The sequence below is a fragment of the Eretmochelys imbricata genome, chromosome 7, assembly GCF_965152235.1.
Source record: "Eretmochelys imbricata isolate rEreImb1 chromosome 7, rEreImb1.hap1, whole genome shotgun sequence".
Taxonomy (NCBI): domain Eukaryota; kingdom Metazoa; phylum Chordata; order Testudines; family Cheloniidae; genus Eretmochelys; species Eretmochelys imbricata.
Window position 1 is genome coordinate 48,305,037 of NC_135578.1, and position 17,790 is coordinate 48,322,826.

General features: G+C 49.3%; 1 protein-coding gene across 1 annotated transcript in view; it reads left to right on the top strand.

The window, feature by feature from the left end:
* Positions 1-12,799, top strand: part of TUSC2 (tumor suppressor 2, mitochondrial calcium regulator) — a 28,334-nt gene extending 15,535 nt beyond the window's left edge. Inside the window, exon 4 of the transcript XR_013346626.1 lies at positions 12,505-12,799. The gene's annotated coding sequence lies outside the window, so the exon portion shown is untranslated. The remainder of the gene's footprint in view (positions 1-12,504) is intronic.
* Positions 12,800-17,790: the final 4,991 nt, after the last annotated feature.

A 17,790-nucleotide genomic window follows, 5' to 3' on the forward strand; every position in this document is an offset into this window, starting at 1 on the left:
CCTCCAATTTGTCTAGGTGTCTCTGGTCCCTGTCCCTACCCTCCAGCATATAGCTTCCCCCCAGCTTAGTGTCATCTGAGAACTTGCTGAGGGTACAATCCATCCCATCATCCAGATCATTAATAAAGATGAACAAAACCGGCCCTAGGACCAACACTTGGGGCACTCCACTTGATACTGGCTGTCAACTACACATCGAGCGGTTGATCACTACTCATTGAGCCCAACAATCTAGCCAGTGTTCTGTCTACCTTATAGTCCATTCATCCAATTCATACTTTTTTAACTTGCTGGCAAGAATACTGTGGGAGACCGTATCAAAAGCTTTGCTACAATCAAGATATATCACGTCCACTGCTTTCCCCATATCTACAGAGCCAGTTGCCTCATCATAGAAGGCAATCAGGTTGGTCAGGCATGACTTTCCCTTGATGAATCCATGCTGACTGTTCCTGATCACCTTCCTCTCCTCCAAGTTCTTCAAAATGGTTTCCTTGAGGACCTGCTGATTTTTTTTCCAGGGACTGAGGTGAGTCTGTAGTTCCCCGGGTTCTCCTTTTTCCCATTTTTAAAGATGGGCACTATATTTGCCTTTTTCCAATTGTCTGGGACCTCTCCCAGTCGCCATGAGTTTTCAGAGGTAATGGTTAAGTTGCAGTGGGGGAGGTTTAGGTTGGATATTAGGAAAAACTTTTTCACTAGGAGGGTGGTGAAACGCTGGAATGTGTTGCCTAGGGAGGTGGTGGAATCTCCTTCCTTAGAAGTTTTTAAGGTTAGGCTTGACAAAGCCCTGACTGGGATGATTTAATTGGGGATTGGTCCTGCTTTTGAGCAGGGCGTTGGACTAGATGACCTCCTGAGGTCCCTTCCAACCCTGATATTCTATGATTCAATCACTCTGCAATCACATCAGCCAATTCGCTCAGCACCCTCAGATACATTAGATCTGGACCTATGGACTTATGCATGTCCAGCTTTTCTAAATAATCCTTAACTTGTTCTTTCACCAGTGGGGGCTGCTCACCTCCTCCCCATACTGTGTTGCCCAGGACAGCAGTGTGGGAGCTGACCTTGTTTGTGAAGATTGAGGCCAAAAAAGCATTGAGTACTTCAGCTTTTTCCACATCATCTGTCGCTGGGTTGCCTCCCCCATTCGTTAAGGGTCCCACACTTTCCCTGACCTTTTTCTTGTTGCTAAAATACTTGTAGAAACCCTTCTTGTAACCTTCATATCCCTTGTGAGCTGCAACTCCACTTGTGTTTTGACCTTCCTGATTACACTCCTGGATGTTCGAGCAATATTTTTATACTTCTCCCTAGTCATCTGTCCAAACTTCCACTTTTTGTAAGCTTCCTTTTTGTGTTTAAGCTCACCGAAGATTTCCCTGTTAAGCCAAGCTGATCGCATGCCATATTTGCTATTCTTTCTGCACGTCGGGATGGTTTGTTCCTGCAGCCTCAATGAGGCTTCTTTAAAATACAGCCAGCTCTCCTGGACTCCTTTCCCCTTCATATTAGCCTCCCAGGGGATCCTGGCCATCAGTTTCCTAAGGGAGTCAGTCTGCTTCTCTGAAATCCAGGATCTGTATTTTGCTACTCTCCTTTCTTCCTTTTGTGAGGATCCTGAACTCAACCATCCTCATAGTCATGGCTATCCAGGTTGCCACCTACTTCTACTTCTCCTACCAATTCTTCCCTGTTTGTAAGCAGCAGGTCAAGAGGAGAACGGCCCCTGGTTGGTTCCTCCAGTAGCTGCACCAGGAAGTTGTCCCCAACACTCTCCAAAAACATCCTGGATTGTCTGTGCACTGCTGTATTGCTCTCCCAGCAGATGTCAGGGTGATGGAAGTCCACAGATCATTTTTGCAGATCGGATGTATCTGCGCGTGGCTCTAGGTATAAAGGTGCCGTATACCAGTGTAGTTAGTTCTGCTTCTTGGCCTGAAATAAGTTCTGCCAGTATAAGTACTCTTATGCCATTATGAATGCATCCACACTAAGACCAGGTCTGTGCTACAGATTTCTGTTGGCCCAGCTGTGTCAAGGCTGTGAAGAGGTGTTCCCTGGCCAAGATCGCTATGCCAGCAAAAGCCCCTAGCATAGATATGGTTATACCAACACAGCAGCCCTCTAACCGATGTATTTCATTCTTGGGGTTGATTTTACTTTACTGGTTCAACGTTCAGCTTTGCTGGTATAAGCTGCAGCCACTCTAGGAGGGCTTAGCTGGTGTAGTATATTGTGGTATGTTTCTATACTAGGAAAGCACTCCTAGTGCAGCTATAGCCTGAGCTTGCGGCTTTAGCTATATTGATTAGAGTTAAAATGGAAGAATTTTCTAGTGTTAGACAAGCCCTAAAAAATAACTTACACTGACTATACTCATTGGTCTGACAGAGCATCACTGAGGGTTAGAAAATAAATCTAGAACTACATCTTCAGCAGTCACTCAAGAGACTGACAGGTCAGTTGATAAATGAAGGTAGTGGTCCAGGAAGTGTCTCAAAACTGAGTGTGGAGCTATTCTAGGAGCTTGCCTCGCATGGGTGGCCTTTGATCCCAATAACACTGTATGTTGAAATAAACATTGTCTCGCTTTCTGCACTGCATCCTGCTTTCTCTCTTCCCCCTTCCCGAACAGCCAAACGGCTTATAAATGGTTTTCTGCTGTACCACGGCACTCATCATTTCCTTAGCACAGGCCTGGTCCCTAAAAGAAAATGAGCCATTGACAAAAATTCTAATGAGTGACTGACACAGCGAAAATCTTGTCAGCACTCTTGGCTGGATGATGTGCAAGCATCTGGGAAGCAGCAGTTGCTGGAAGCAGCTTGTCCTTCCAGCATTGCTTGTTGGGATGTGGCTTGGGAGGGGGAAATTGAAATGGCTTAAAGCTGCTAATTAGAATGGGAACTCCTGTGACTTTTCGTACATTAGCAATTCAGGTTCTTCCTATCCTGTTTTTCCCAGATGACTGGAGAACTGGGTAAGATTAGGGCGCCATGATCATAAAACGTAATTAAAAGGGGATGTGACTCTTGTTTAGACTACCCAAGTTTTCCTTTTCTTAACACCTATTTAACTCAGATGCCTTGTACAGTTGGGAGAGAAGTTCTCTTTGTTAAAGATGTGACCCTGCAATTGAAAACTGAGAACTGTCTCTGAAATCAGCAAAAACAGGGAAAACTAGATGGGTGTGATCCTTGTGAATTCAGAGTCCCAAGCTCTGTGTAACTTTTAGAGAGTTGGCTTCCCATCTCAGCAGTACCCATGTATGCCTTGGGCATACCAAGTTACATTCCAGGAAGTTCTGTAGTGTAGCCCAAGGTTGCTCTATTGTCTAGCATAGAACCATGTAGCCTTTACTGCACTGTTTAATGCTGTGACTTCCAGCCCACAGGGCTCTTTCTTGACCTGAGTGACCTCTGTTGCAGTCTGTCATCCCCACCATTGCATTAAAGAGAAGGCAGCTACAGGCTCCAGTTTGAATGTATGTGGCTCTTGATCATGGAAAATTTTAGGCACTTCTTCTGTAGGCAAAGCAAGCAGCCATTTAAAGTCCTGGCTCTTGGGCATTCTGAGGTGGGGGAGGAAAATGTTGGCCAGGATGCTGAAATTCTTTGGCTCTTCAGATTCATGAGATTTTTGGCTCCCAGCAGAGCTTGGCTGTAGAGGCAACCCCATTTAACAGCCTAACTGAAATACAGCACCCATTAGCAGTATCTGCACCAGTGCTGAACCCACAACCGCAGACTGAGACTAAAGGGCCATGCTGACATGTCTTCAGGCTGAGATGTCTGTCAGGAATGGCAGACCACTGGTCCTTGGCCAGCAGCCTTAGGAGAATTGACAAGAGCTGTGATCCAACGTACATGTGTAGCTTGGGGGAAGGATGTGAAAGAGTAGTCTACAAAACGGGAGGAATAACTTACAGGCGAGGTGCTGCCCCAAGGGCGTAGTAGGATAATGGGGTGGAGCTCTCCAAAGGAAAGCTCATATAGGAGCAGTTAATGTTGGGGAGAGAGACACATCGGATCAGCGTTGGACTTCCTAGCAACTGTCCAGGTAAATAATGCTTAGTGGGGTTCTGGTCCTGCTGCTGCTGAAGCAACTGGAAAGACTCCATGGGCTTTCAGTGGGAATTGGGTTAGGCTACATGCCTGGCTGTGAATTGCAAACAGATGTGAGTGGATGATCTGCTCAACCTCGGCCATCTCTCCTGGGTTAGAGCAAATGGAGTGCTGATCATGGAGGCAGCTGGATTCATAGCCCAGAAGACTAGTCCTCTTGTTTCTCTACAGAGCAGATCCCTCCAGCTGGCAGCAGGGCGGTTAACCCCCCTCACCCCCATCAGTCTTGACCTGGCTGAGAAATGGTGTGTGTTATGGTAGCCTCAACCGAGAGGTGGGGGCCCTGCGGTGCTAGGTACTGGTGCTGAAAGAGACAATCCCTGCCCCAAAGAGCCTGGAATGTAAATAGACAAGGTGAAAAGCAGGGAGTTCAGCTTTGTTTGAGCTTTGGCTTTTCAGATGAGCCCGAGTTGGTCAGGGCCAGGTGTGTTCTTTGTGATTCTGACTCCAACATTCAGCCAGGGGACCCCACCCGCCCTATCTAAATTCAGAAAGGCCTTCGGACGCTAACACTCACCTTCCCTGCATTTGGACCAGTGACCTAGAAAGGGCCCTACCTGCTTGGAAACTAATCTTCCAGAGCTCAGCGACCTTCTCCCTTCTAAACCTACATCACCCAGCGAAATGACTGATTCCCCACCCTTCAACATGTTGTGTTCCAAGAGCTCTGGATATTAGGGTCACCCAGGCACTACGAATAACTGTCATTCTAGCTGCTGCCCAGACGAGGGCAGCATCCAGTTGCTTTTGAAGCATGCAGCTGTGCATCCTTATACTGCTGTGTCCTGATCTAGCTCAGAGATCTAAGCCATCCAGGCTGCAATTCACATTTTTGAGCGTGTGCTGCCGTTTGCGGCCATCCCAGACAATGAGCGATTTGTTCCGCTTTTGCTGTCTTCAGTGGTATTTCACCCACTGGTGAGAGCTTTGCCTTGATTGGTGAAATTTGACAAGACCTGTCCGTGTTTGCCTGCTGGGGCCACCAGAGTTGTTCTCTCCAAGCAGTTGAGCAGAGTGCGGTAATGGTCTGAAAAGTGTATCTGTGCAAATGACACTTCTCTGGTGACTCCGTGAGCGCTAGCTTCTCTTCAGGCTGCAGAGCGAGCTGGATTCCCTTCTGCCCTGTCCAAAGGTCAGCTGACCCCCGATTGCAAAATCTTTAACAGGAGGTGAGCTAGGAGGCCGAAGTCTAAGAACAGAGGGGCAATTCAAACTAAGATCTGAGAGTAAGCAGTGGTGCTGGTGAGAAAAATTATCTCTTTGGGTGTGAATGGAGCAAACCTTACTGGCCCCTGTGAACCCATGCAATGCTCCTCATAAAGAGTAACTGCCCCTTACGTCTGCCCTATGGTTTGCAGGGAAGTGGGCATGAATCTTGGATGTTTCCATTTTTGGGCGTAGACTGATTCCTCCCCTGTCCAGAGGTACTGACCACCTCTGGGGCGGGGGAGGAATCCGTCTGCAGGCTTCTCATGCTGAGCACCCAAAACCGGAAGAACCTCTGCCGCTAGGCTCCTCTTTCCCTGAATCTCACTGTATTAATTCCAGGCTTCCAGAAACCTGTGTGTGATCAAAGATGTGTGCGCCCCTCTAGTGTCTCAGCAGCCCCTGCTGGGGCGATGGGAGGAGTCCTGCAAGGGAGGAGGCTAGGCAGGACCTTAGCTACCAGTGTGTAGGTCTACACTGCAATAAAAGCCTCATGGCACCAAGACCTACAGCTTAGATCCACTAATCCAGGCTCTCAGGGCTAGGGTTTGGGCCTGAAAATTGCAGTGTAGATATTTGGGCCTCGCGGTGTCTCTGCGACCCAGCCCCCCCTCGTGATGTCTTGAAGCCCAGGCTCCAGTGTGAGTCTGGCTGTCTACATTGCAATTTTATAGCCCCTAAGCCAGTCAGCTGACCCAGGCCAGATATGGTGGGCACGGGTCTTTCAATGCAATGTAGATGTAGACGTACCCTTAGAGTCCCTTGGCTTTGTTTGGCCAGATACCTTTCCACAGCTTTGACTGAGCCTCCCTTACTGGCTTTCCCAAATTCCTAAGAAAATAGCTGTCCTCTACCTTTAATGGGACAAACTGGTTTCCTGAGCTTTGATTACCAGTGACTGGACTGTTGCATCCCATTCCTCTGAGCCAGTGTCAAGGCCCAGCCACAGAGATGGGTGGGGATTTTTAGATCTGCAATTAGCATGTTCAGCAGTGATGGATGGACAGCTGGATCAGAACTTCAGGTGTGGGCCCATCACCTCGTCAGCTCTCTGGGGCAGGGCGCACCTTCTTGTTCTGTTTGTGCAGCCCTTAGTACAGTGAGGTCCTGACCCATGACTGTGGCTCTCAGACACTCCTGCAACCTCTATAATGCCAATTCCTCTCTCAGGGTGCCTTGAGCTTCTGCAGCTTCTGTTGGTGTTAGCACCATATAAAACTGCAACTCGTATTCTCCATGAGACCACTGTACGCAGGGGAGGTCCAAGGGGGCTGTATGTGCTTGCTAGGGCTGAAAAGGAAGTATGATCAGTCAGCTATTTTAACACCCCATCACCACCAGTCGAGGCAGTCCCAGCTGCCTCTGGAAGTCTGGAGCTTTGGCAGTGTACTCTACGGGAGATCTGCTGACTTTCCCAAACTAGCAATGAGGAGAGGTTACTCATCCCAAGCTCTGGGCTCACAAGAAGTTGCTCACCCTGCTAACTGAGCTGAGGGGGAGGAGGTGGTGATTGTAGTAGGAAGTGGTCAAGTCTAGACGCAGCAGTGAAGAGCATAATTAACCCCATTGCTGAGCCTTGGACTCCACATCAGACGCCCCCTGCTTTTGTGACCTATTTGGGAACTTGCCCCAAACATCCTGCATGTTGGGAAAAGAAAAATCTCAGTGACACCCCCCTGGTTTTAAGCCAGTCCTGTTCAGTGTCTTACATTTCCCAGAGTGCATGAATGCTCACGTGATGAGATCAGACACCTTACTGGGCTACAAGACCATCTGCCTTCAGGCCACCTCCAGTACAGAGCCGATCAGACTATATGGGGCCATGCCAGCTCAAGACCAGAAGAGTTGGCTTTTGCCGACAGCAGTGTCAATGATCCAGTAGGTGGTGTGCCACTCTGAATTGGTGCTATACCAGTGGAGTGCTAGGGGGTGCTGTGCTGTTGGGGTTGCTGTCTTCAGCTGCCACGCACAAGCAAGGGCCACTGACCATGTGTGGTCAGCCTAGTGATCGCGAATGCTCCGCAGCATCTTTCCTGGTTCCGTTCCCTGCTGCAGGGTGACTGCCCTGTTCTTCCCAAGAGGTGGCTGCATGTCCCAGGTCGATGAGTGATCCCTGCAGCTAGCCAGCGATATACTCTGGGATCTCTCAGGAGCGTGCCCAGTATAAATGTTGGGTGCTTGTGCTGTAATAGTGTGTAAACATGGTGCTCTTTCTCCATCACAGACCAAGTGCCATGCACACAGTCAGGAGTTAGGCGAGGCCTGTGGAGCAGAGGGGCAGGAGCCCTGTCTCACTGTCATAGTTTGCCCTTCTATTACTCCTCCTATGAGAGGATCTCGGCACACATGAATGGAGACACCCCTCCACCGGGGTGTGCGGAATCATCACCTTCATTGTGCTGATGGGAAACTGAGGCACAGAAGCAGGAAGGGAGTTGCCTAAGGTCACCCAGCCAAGCAGGGACAGAGCCAGGGCTGCACCAGAAGTCTCCTGACTGAGAAGTGCTTACCGGATGGCCCCTGCTCCCTTTCCACTCCTGAGTTCCCTTATCAGTGAAGCACCTGGCTGCCATTTACCCAGGCCTTTTCAAGCTAGCGACAGCCAGAGATCTGGGTGGTGTTCAGAGAGAAACTGGCTGAATTTGGCACAAGGCCCTTCCCTGACAATGCAACTGCTGAGTTTGCCACCAGCCTCCATGCAGAAGGAGGGAGCTTGGAGGTGACTCCTGCACTTTATCAGTGCTGCCCAGTTCAGGACAGAATGCGATGTGTAGAGAATCACAGCTCAAGGACAGCCGCTAAACTGTGGAACAGGAAGGCTTTGATTTGGGCCACTGGCTTGAAGGGAGACTGAGCCAGGAAACATCCAGGCTGAATAGATGTTAGATTTCTCTTAGATAATCAGCTTCATCTCCCCAGGGGAAAGGGTGTGAGGCCCAGGGCTGGTGCCAGTTAAATGCAGTCTGGGTGAAGAACTGGACAATAGATCACATGGGGATGGGAAAATGGACAAGATAGCAGAATTGGTCTTTACAGAATAACCCTGGTTGCTAACGATGAGAAAGCTGTTAAATCCCATCTGGTCCATCCATAGCTCTGCAAGGACCAGGACAGGGTTGGCCCTTGCTGGGTATTGTCCAGAGCTTTGTGGCTCCTCCCCAATTTTCTTTAATTTTAAAGAAGCCTCCTGCCCCACAAAAGAAGGTGCAGAGGGTTCCAACATGACCCTCAACGAGGGTGGTTCATCGCTGCTCCATCACAGAGATTCTGAAAATCAAGCCAGTCGGCACTGAGAATGACACAGCTGTGCCAAACTGTCAATGAAGCAGGCAATAGCAGTTAAAAGGGGGAGGGAAGACGACACTAGGAAGGCAGTATGTGATGTAAATATGTCCAGTCCTCTCTCAACTGATACAGGATGGGAGTCCAGCAGGCAGATGCTGTCCTGGGACTCAGGTGATTTGGGTTCTGTTGCTGGCTCCACCCCTGACCACCTGGGTGATCTTGGGCAATTCCTTCCCCTCCCTGCACCTCTGTCTTGTCCATCTAGAACAGGGGTGGGCAAACTTTTTGGCCCGAGGGCCACATCGGGGTTACAAAACTGTACGGAAGGTGGGGTAGGGAAGGCTGTGCCTCCCCAAACAGGATCGCCCCCGCCCCATCTGCCCCCTCTCACTTCCTGCCCCCTGACTGCCCCCCTCAGAAACCCTGACCCATCCAACCCCCCTACTCCTTGTTCCCTGACCGCCCCCTCCTGGGACCCCTGCCCCTAACTGCCCCCTGGGACCTCACGCCCTATCCAAGCCCCCATGCTCCCTGTTCCCTGACTGCCCTAACCTCTGTCCACACCCCGACCCTCTTACAGGCCTCCTGGGACTCCAAAACCTATCCAACTGCCCCCGTCCCCTGATTGCCCCCCTCACCCCCCGCCCAGAACCTCTGTCCCATCCAACTGCCCCCTGTTCCCTGACTGCCCGCCCGGGACCTCCTGCTCCTTATCTAACCCCCTGCTCCCCGCCCCCTTACCATGCCGCTCAGAGTGGCAGGACTGGCTTATTGGAAAGCCTGGGAGGTGGGTGGGTGCAAGCCATGCTCCCCATGCGGCAGCGTGGCTGCGGGGGTGGGGGGACAGCAGGAGAGCAGCCGGGGGCTAGCCTCCCCGGCCAGGAGCTCAAGGGCTAGGCTGGTCCCTGGGGCTGGCTGTGGCCTGCAGGCCGTAGTTTGTCCACCTCTGATCTATCATAGAATATCAGGGTTGGAAGGGCCCTCAGGAGGTCATCTAGTCCAACCCCCTGCTCAAAGCAGGACCAGTCCCGAATTAAATCATCCCAGCCAGGGCTTTGTCAAGCCTGACCTTAAAAACTTCTAAGGAAGGAGATTCCACCACCTCCCTAGGCAACGCATTCCAGTGTTTCACTACCCTAGTGAAGGATGTAAGCTCTTTGGGGCAGGCTCTGTTGGTCACTGCATACGTACGGCACAAGCACCGCGTTGGCCCTGGTCTCTGCCTCTGACTGCTACCATGGTATAAACAGTAACTGTCCCAGTCTCCAGGGCTCCCCCCGTTCTTTGGGGAGAGGATTCTGCAGCCTCAGCAATCTTGCTGCCAGCAAGCTTTTCCTGAGATTCAGCCTAAGGTTTCCTTTCCTTAACTCACTGCTAGTTAACGCCCTGGTGCTCCTGCTAGAGCACTTCCTCTCCTCCCAGCTGCGTCCACCCTTTGGATACGCGCAGATAGCATTGCCTTCTTTTTCCGCCATTGTTCAGACAAGCCCCTGCCAATTCCCTTCCTTTCCTCCTACCTTTTAAATCAGCCCTTCCAACCCCTGATCATCTTTAACCTTCCTCTCTGCATTCTGGCCAGCCCGCCTGTCTACATTTGCCTGGGCCTGAGGCCCCCTGACCCAAAGGTGTGATTCTGGAGGAGTTCTCCCCATCATGAGGTACTGTTCTCCTTGGACAAGGCAGGCTTGGTTCTGCAAAGCCTTTGTCCAGGCCAATTTTAAATGCCCCAAGCAATGTAGCTCTTACCCCTTCCCTTCCACCGGCATCCTGGTCCTATATCATCTGCTGGCCCGTCTTCAGGCAAAATTCTCCAAGCTGCTAACAGGTCAATGACCCAGCAAGATCTCCCCAACTGTAACCATGGGAGACCATCGTGTTCCTGGGGAAATATGAGCAGCTGCTGCCCCGCTCACTTAGATGGGAGAGCCTACACCAGTGCATAGATGAGCCCCATAGAGAAGGGCAGCCATATGCTTGTCTTGTGCTGTATCCATCCAGGTCTGCATCAGCGTGCTGCCTCAGTGCCTCCCAAAATTACAATGGGTTTAGAGAATGGCTGAGAGAAATTCAGCCGCCCTGGCAAAGCATAAAATGTGTGCAGGTTTTTAAAAAAAGAAAAAAAAAACACCCAAATTCCAGCCCCAAGCAAAAATGAAGCTGAACTTTTGGAAGAGGCAGCTGCTGGCTTCAGGGTGGAATCACAACCTTGGAGAAGTCACAATTGTGCTTGAGGAGACAGCAACTCCTAAAAGTCGCATCGCTCCTCCATCACTGCTTCCCCTTCTGCCTGTGCGGTCAGCCAGTATTTGGGTCAAGCAGGGTTCTTTCCCTTAGGAGGAGGAACCAGTGATAGGAGTCAGGTATTTCTTTGGTGCAATCCTGTTTGTTTACAAAGAATGTTCAGCCAGTCCTGTTTACCTGAACACAGTAAGAACAAACAGCATCAGGCAGTTTCCTTACACAGAAATCCCCACTCCTGTATCTCCAGTGTTTCCTGTGCCCAAAGAGCTCTGTCTCTTTGCTGCCTCTCAGGGCCAAACTCATGACTGCTTCTCTCCCTGCCTGCTAGCTTTCTCAACTCTAGCACATACCCACAGCTTGCCAAACCATCCCCTAGCCCTTGTATTTGCACTTAGGGAACCCTTCAGCCCACATGGCTTAGCTTCTAATCTGTTCTTACCATGCAGACCATTGCCTTGGATGGTGGCTTATGTTATTTTAAGATATCTCACTATTCAAGAGGGCTTAATTGCTCCTTCCACTTCCACCTGAAAGAAGACTGCTTAGCCCCGCTATTGGCTTTAACCAGATCTGTCATTGTCTGTAGATTAAAGACCCAACTGATGGCAGCCATTATCGGCTTCCACTATAGCAGATTATTTTGCAAAACAGCCAAAGGTAGAGGCAGACCTGCAGCATTGTCAGGACTCTGGAATTATATCCAAGGTTAAATGGCACACCCCTATAGTGACAGCAATGAAAAGGAAGGGGGCTGTTCACATTGATGGTGATGTTAAGATTACCTTTAACCCAGTATTGCATGTGGCTTAGTATCCTTTGCCTATAGCAGACACACTGCGGGAAGCGCACAGTGTGTGAGTTCCACCCCAATCAAATTATGACATACTTGGTAATGGTGTTTAATATGGTTTATTGTCTGCCATTTTGGTTTGTAAAGGACAAGTAGACTTGTATTTGCCTCATCAGCTGATGGGAAGCATTTCTCCAAGACCAGCCTTTCCCAAGCCTATCTGGAAACAGGGACTGACAAGACGTAGCTCATGATTAACACACACCAGGGCTTAGTTCCATATAAGAGGCTTGTGTTTGGAATAGCACCTGCTATTTGGCTGCAAGTCATGGACCAGGTATTACAGGGCCTTCCTGGTACTCCGTGTTCCTAGGTGCAACACATTGGTCACGGGAGCCAGTATCAAGTACATAAAAGGTTGTTACAAGAAGGCAGGAGGAGAATTGTTCTCATTAACTTCTGAGGTTAGGACAAGAAGCAATGGGCTTAAATTGCAGCAAGGGAGGTTTAGGTTGGACATTAGGGAAAACTTCCTAACTGTCAAAGTGGTTAAGCACTGGAATAAATTGCCCAGGAAGGTTGTGGAATCTCCATCATTGGAGATTTTTAAGATCAGGTTAGACAAACACCTGTCAAGGATGGTCTAAATAATACTTAGTTCTGCCATGAGTGCAGGGGAGTTGTCATAAACATACAGCTAAGGGTATCATAAAATCCCTCCTTTACCTGTAAAGGGTTAAGAAGCTCAGATAACGTGGTTGGCACCTGACCAAAAGGACCAATAAGGGAAGAAGATACTTTCAAATCTGTGGGGGAAGGTTTATGTTTTGTTTTTCTTTCTGTTCTCTCCAGGACAACGACGAACCAGGGCAGGGAAAATACATCTCCTAAAGCCCTACCTGAACTAAGCATCTAAGATTACAAATTTTTACTGGAAAAAGGCTAATGTAGTGCCCATCTTTAAAAAAGGGAGAGAGGAGGATCCAGGGAACTACAGGCCAGTCAGCCTCTCCTCAGTCCCTCGAAAAATCATGGAGCAGGTCCTTAAGGAATCAATTCTGAAGCACTTAGAGGAGAGGAAAGTGATCAGGAACAGTCAGCATGGATTCACCAAGGACAAGTCATGTCTGACTAATCTAATTGCCTTCTATGATGAGATAACTGGCTCTGTGGATGAGGGGAAAGCGGTGGACGTGTTGTTCCTTGACTTTAGCAAAGCTTTTGACACCGTCTCCCACAGTATTCTTGCCAGCAAGTTAAAGAAGTATGGGCTGGATGAATGGACTATAAGGTGGATAGAAAGTTGGCTAGATTGTCGGGCTCAACGGTAGTGATCAATGGCTCCATGTCTAGTTGGCAGCTGGTATCAAGTGGAGTGCCCCAAGGTTCGGTCCTCGGGCCGGTTTTGTTCAATATCTTCATAAATGATCTGGAGGATGGTGTGGATTGCACCCTCAGCAACTTTGCAGATGACACTAAACTGGGAGGAGAGGTAGATACACTGGAGGGTAGGGATAGGATACAGAGGGCCCTAGACAAATCAGAGGATTGGGCCAAAAGAAATCTGATGAGGTTCAACAAGGACAAGTGCAGAGTCCTGCACTTAGGATGGAAGAATCCCATGCATCGCTACAGACTAGGGACCGAATGGCTCGGCAGCAGTTCTGCAGAAAAGGACCTAGGGGTTACAGTGGACAAGAAGCTGGATATGAGTCAACAGTGTGCCCTTGTTGCCAAGAAGGTCAATGGCATTTTGGGATGTATATGTAGGGGCATTGCCAGCAGATCAAGGGACTTGATCGTTCCCCTCTATTGGACATTGGGGAGGTCTCATCTGGAGTACTGTGTCCAGTTTTGGGCCCCACACTACAAGAAGGATGTGGAAAAATTGGAAAGTGTCCAGCGGAGGGCAACAAAAATGATTAGGGGACTGGAACACATGAGTTATGAGGAGAGGCTGAGGGAACTGGGATTGTTTAGTCTGCAGAAGAGAAGAATGAAGGGGGATTTGATAGCTGCTTTCATCTACCTGAAAGGGGGTTCCAAAGAGGATGGATCTAGACTGTTCTCAGTGGTAGCTGATGACAGAACAAGGAGTAATGGTCTCAAGTTGCAGTGGGGGAGGTTTAGGTTGGATATTAAGAAAAACTTTTTCACTAGGAGGCTGGTGAAACACTGGAATGCGTTACCTAGGGAGGTGGTGGAATCTCCTTCCTTAGATATTTTTAAGGTCAGGCTTGACAAAGCCTTGGCTGGGATGATTTAGTTGGGGATTGGTCCTGCTTTGAGCAGGGGGTTGGACTAGATGACCTCCTGAGGTCCCTTCCAACCCTGATATTCTATGATTCTATGAAATTGTAAGTAATAGGAAGGAAATGCATTAGATTATCTTTCTTTTAGCTTGTGAATTTTCCCTAGGCTAAGAGGGAGGTTTATTCCTGGTTGGTTTTTTTTTTTGGTAACTTTAAAGTTTTGTCTAGAGGGGAATCCTCTATGTTTTGAATCTGATTACCCAGTAAAATTACCTTCCATCCTGATTTTACAGAGGTGCTCTTTTACTTTTTCTTTATAATAAAGTTCTGCTTTTAAGAACCTGATTGGTTTTTAGTGTCCTAAAAACCCAAGGGGCTGGTCTGTGCTCACCTTGTTTACTCTCAAGCCTCCCCAGGAAAGGGGGTGAAGGGGCTCGGGGGGATATTTTGGGGAAACAGGAACTCCAAGAGATCGTTTTCCTAAATCTTTGTCTAACTCACTTGGTGGTAGCAGCGATATCGTTCCAAAGACAAGGAAGAATTTGTGCCTTGGGGAAGTTTTAACCTAAGCTGGTAGAGATAAGCTTAGGGGGTCTTTCATGTGGGTCCTGACATCTGTACCCTAGGTTCAGAGTGGGGCAGGAACCCTGACAGGAGTGAACTAGATGATCTCTGGCGGTCCCTTCCAGTCTTATGATTCTATGATGAAGAGCACCCAGAGAATACTCCAGAGGTACTTGTAAGGCTGCCTGAATGCGCTCAGGGAGCAAAGAGGGAAAATGGGGCTTGTTCCAGGACCCCACTGAATTCTGTGCCCAAACCATTGACAAAGCTTGTTTGATTCAATCACAAGACAAGCCTTATGGCTGCCCAACCTCAAAAGTGTCCTTTCTGGGGACAGTCAGTTATGACCACAAGTTCTTGCCAAACAGAGGGACTGTGTGACATCCCCTAAACGAATTGTTACCCAATGGGCAGAATCGGTGTCGGCCCATACGCTGCACCAAGGCCTTTTGATGAGGCCAAGAAGCTCATGTTGTCTGAGAGAGCTCTTCCGCACTAAGGCGCATTTGTGCCTGTAAAGTCAGCGTGTGTCGTTTCCCCATATGCAATAGGAGCAGTGAGATTGTGTGTGGTGGATCATGCCTGTTGCGTCTAGATCTCTTCCCTTGGCAGAACAGAACTATGCTCATAGACTTTAAGGTTAGAAGGGATCATCATGAGCATCTAGTCTGACCTCTTGCACATTGCAGGCCACAGAACCTCAACCACCCACTCTGGTAATAGACCCCAACCTCTGGCCGAGTTACTGAAGTCCTCAAATCATGGTTTAAAGACTTCAAGTTACAGAGAATCCACCATTTACACTAGTTTAAACCTGCAAGTGACCTGTGCCCCATTCTGCAGAGGAAGGCGAAACCGCCCCAGGGTCTTTGCCAATCTGACCCAAGGGAAAATTCCTTCCTAATCAGTTAGACCCTGAACATGTGGGGGTGTGGTTACAAAGGGGTGGTCATAGCACCAGAGCAGGCAGCTGGAGCAACTGCCGCAGGAGGAGGATGCACAGAGTGACCAGATAGAAAGTGAAAAATCGGGATGGGGGTGGGGGGTAATAGAGCCTATATAAGAAAAAGCCCCAAACTGTCCCTATAAAATCAGGACATCTGGTCACCCTAGGGATGTGACTAGGCGACTCTTGGCCCTGGAAGCGAGACAAAGGCCGGAGGAGGAGCAACAGGCAGAGCAGGGGCCAGGCAGCTGGAAGCGAGTCAGTCTAGGCTGGCTTGGGGGGCAGGAGGAGGGTCAGAGCCCTGGCTCTGGGCTCCCCCCCACAAGATGGACTTGGCTGAAAGTCACTGATTTCTCTGCCAGCAAGTTCTGTCCTATGCTGCGTTCCTGTCAACTAATAAACCTTCTGTTTTACCGGCTAGCTGAGAGTCACGTCTGACTGTGGAGTTGGGGTGCAAGGCTCTCTGGCTTCCCCGGGAGCCCTGCACGGGCAGACTCACTGCAGGAAGCGCATGGTGTGTGAGTTCCACCCCAGTCAAATTATGACAAGCTACTTGGTAATGGTGTTTAATATGATTTATTGCCCGCCATTTTGGTTTGTAAAGGACAAGGAGACTGCCATGTTAGGCAGCCTTCTTTTTCCCTTAGAAGAGACAAGGCAGGAAATCTAGTGGCTAGTTGTTAGGCAACGGGAAGGATTATATAGGGTGGGAAGGGGTTCTTCTTCCTCTGCTCTTACTTCGGAGAGAAGGGAAAAGATCAGACACTAGTTATCCGCCTCAATAACAGCTCAACTTTAATTGAATGGGAAAAGATCTGGTTTATTGTTTTGTTTTAAAGGAAGCATACCTCCATCCATGGGGTTTCTACCTCGAGTGGCTAGGGCTCTTACTCACAGACAGGATGTCACAAACGGGTTAGGGTGGGAAGTTAGTTAGGCCCCTTACCTGATTCCTCCTCCTCATTCTCATCCATCAAATCTTGGTCTCCACAGCAGCAGCATCTGAACACGGTATAGAGAGTGGCCATCATTTACCCTTTTGTAATTCCTGTGTGAAAGTGTGCCTGGTTATAAAATCCATTCAGTATTATTAATCCTCGCTCCCTAGTCCCTTCTTGCCTGTCCTATTCCTAATTCCCTAGTCAATAAAGAATCGGTTGTTTAAATTGTGGTCTCTGTGATTATTTTAGATAAGCTCTGATAGATGGGCTATACCGAGGGAATCTTGGGAGCCTTCCGTTGGCTCCCTGCAGTCTTCTGGAAGTAGGGTCCTGAAATAAATAATAAAAACTAACAGGTGTGGAAGGGGATGCTGAATGCTCCAAAGTCAGACCCAGGAACATGGTAAGCTTCTTGCCCTGGAGACAGTATGCTCACAGAGAGGAGGCATGCTCCCCCAGAGTCCTGACTGGCTTCATATGGAGTAGTTCCAGAGCATCGCCCTGGTGACTCCATGACAGTGGGCAAGACCTAACAGCCAGACACCTGGGAAAGAATTCTCTGCCAAGAGCCCTCCCCATCTAGTGTCCCATCTCCAGCCACTGGAAATATTTGCTGGCAGCAATCGCAGATGGGCTACATGCCATTGACAGAGCAGCTCTGATCTTAGGCTGGGGAGTTACAAAGTTTCACCAATCTCTGTAGGGGAACTGGCTTATTCTGGGTCTAGATCATCAACCTCCAACTTTAATCTGAAACCCAAAGACAAGGAGCCCCTGCAATGGTTGCAGAGAGGGGTGGTATTTTTGGCTGCTTGCTGTTACAAGATTAGTGTGACAAGCAGAAGCTTTGAAGTTAGCCACGGCACGCAGCAGGGACAGATCCTCAAGTGGAGTCAGAGACAGTCTGTATGTTCCCCATGGCCCAGATTAAACCCTTGCCAGTGACAAACGCCACGGTAAAATGTGCCACCGAAAACGGTCCATGCTGGCTGATGAAGGGATGGCCTAATATGAATGGATTAATGGATGGCCGGAATGCTATATGGCCAGCTTTCTTTGCTTGAAATGACCAGTTACGTGGATATCCAGGCTGCCGAATGTCACAGGTGGCTGGTGAAAATATTTGGGAGGGGGGAGAACTGAGTCCCACCCTGTGAGTGTTTGGAAGGTACCTACTCTGAGGGAGAGGGGAAATCAGGCCCTGCTCTCTGGTGGGTAGGGGTGGGGCTTGCTATCTCTATCCCAGCCCAGTGTGGAAGGGTTTGGAGAGCAAGCCTGCCCCATACTCACCCTGCAGCAGCAGCTCCAGTTCTGTGGAGCTGGGCCCGGCTCCCCGCTCGGGACAGTTGGCATTCACGGATTTGGAGGAGCCTGCCCCGGCATCGTGTGATATATGCATCCATATGCAGGCAGAGTGCCTCTGGCTAGAGGGCTT